The following is a 2500-nucleotide window of genomic DNA, read 5'->3' on the forward strand; positions in this document are numbered from 1 at the left end:
GTCGCATTTTGCAGATTCATTTAGCCTATTGGCAAGGGACACAAAATGGTTATTAAAATCTTCAGGGGAGATGGTTGTGGCAGACCGATTTGAGTTCTGTTTAGATTTACCTAATATGTTATTAACAGCACGCCAAACAGTTGCAATATCTTTCTTGTCCTCGATTAATGTATTAAAATAATTTGCTTTTGCTTGACGTGTTAATTCTGTCACTTTATTCCTTTGTTTCTTAAAATCAGACTTCATGTTGTTTGCTTTGTAAAAATCACGCAGGGACATGGCTTCTATAATCTGTTCCGTCAACCATGGGGGAAGAGATGGATATTTCACTCTGTGGTGACGTAGTGGGGCATGCTTATCCACTATAGGATAAAATATATCTAAAAGGGCGCCCAATGCTTCGTCAGCAACAACATGATTAAACACAGAGGAAAATGGTGCTAAACTGAGACCAAAGAAGAATTTGGTTTCATCAAACGTTTTAAAGCTTCTATATTCAATAGTTGTATGGCCCTTGTGCACCGGCTTAGGTAACTTGAACGACCAAGAACAAAATATTGAACAATGGTCACTGATGCTTGAAGGTACAGTTTTCACGTTTGACACCATGGAGGTATTATTAGTGTAAATGTGGTCAATCAACGTTGATGTTGTATCAGTCAATCTGGTTGAGGTGTTCACAAGTTGATGGAATCCAAAGAGAGATGTAACTGAGCGCCAGGCTGTCTGGGTTTTATGCAAGTCTATGTTAAAATCACCAAGTAACAAAACATTGCGATTATTACATTTGATGTTATCCATCAAATCAATAAAATCGTCAGACCAAGCTGAATTGGATGCGGAATTTCTATATACAAAACCGCGGAGAAAAGAATTCGAATTCTTATAAGAAATTTCAAGCCAAAGGCATTCAATACAGAGAGAGAAAAAGAGAGAGAGAGAGAGAGAGAGAGAGACAGAGAGAGAGAGAGAGAGAGAGAGACAGAGAGACAGAGAGACAGAGAGACAGAGAGACAGAGAGACAGAGAGACAGAGAGACACAGAGAGAAACAACAAGTCGCGTAAGGCGAAAATACAACATTTAGTCAAGTAGCTGTCGAACTCACAGAATGAAACTGAAAGCAACGCAACGCAGCAAGACCGTATACTCGTAGCATCGTCACTCCACCGCCCGTGGCAAAGGCAGTGCCAGTGGAATTGACAAGAAGAGCGGGATATTCGTTGCGCTGAGAAAGATAGCACGCTTTTCTGTACCTCTCTTCGTTTTAACTTTCTGAGCGTGTTTTTAATCCAAACATATCATATCTATATGTTTTTGGAATCAGGAACCGACAAGGAATAAGATGAAAGTGTTTTTAAATTGATTTCGAAAAACAAATTTTGATAATAATTGTTATATATTTAATTTTCAGAGCTTGTTGTTAATCTAAATATAACATATTTATATGTTTTTGGAATCAGCAAATGATGGAGAATGAGATGAACGTAAATTTGGATCGTTTTATTAAAAAAATATTTGTTTTACAATTTTCAGATTTTTAATGACCAAATTCATAAATTAATTTTTAAGCCACCACGGTGAAATGCAATACCGAAGTCCGGGCTTCGTCGAAGATTACTTGACCAAAATTTCAACCAATTTGGTTGAAAAATGAGGGCGTGACAGTGCCGCCTCAACTTTCACGAAAAGCCGGATATGACGTCATCAAAGACATTTATCAAAAAAATTAAAAACACGTCTGAGGATATCATACCCAGGAACTCTCATGTCAAATTTCATAAAGATGGGCCCAGTAGTTTAGTCTGAATCGCTCTACACACACACACACACACACAGACAGACACACACACACACACACAGACAGACACACACACACACACACGCACATACACCACGACCCTCGTCTCGATTCCCCCCTCTATGTTAAAACATTTAGTCAAAACTTGACTAAATGTAAAAACAGACACAACAATCTTGACAGACAGACAGGGAGAAAGAGAGAAAAAAACAAGTCGCGTAAGGCAAAAATACAACATTTAGTCAAGTAGCTGTCAAACTCACAGAATGAAACTGAACGCAATGCCATTTTTCAGCAAGACCGTATACTCGTAGCATCGTCAGTCCACCGCTCATGGCAAAGGCAGTGAAATTGACAAGAAGAGCGGGGTAGTAGTTGCGCTAAGAAGGATAGCACGCTTTTCTGTACCTCTCTTTGTTTTAACTTTTTGAGCGTGTTTTTAATCCAAACATATCATATCTATATGTTTTTGGAATCAGGAACCGACAAGGAATAAGATGAAAGTGTTTTTAAATTGATTTGGAAAATTTAATTTTGATAATAATTTTTATATATTTAATTTTCAGAGCTTGTTGTTAATCCAAATATAACATATTTATATGTTTTTGGAATCAGCAAATGATGGAGAATAAGATACACGTAAATTTGGATCGTTTTATAAAATATTTTTTTTTTTTACAATTTTGAGATTTTTAATGACC

The sequence above is a fragment of the Littorina saxatilis genome, linkage group LG7, assembly GCF_037325665.1.
Source record: "Littorina saxatilis isolate snail1 linkage group LG7, US_GU_Lsax_2.0, whole genome shotgun sequence".
In the NCBI taxonomy this organism is placed as follows: Eukaryota; Metazoa; Mollusca; class Gastropoda; order Littorinimorpha; family Littorinidae; genus Littorina; species Littorina saxatilis.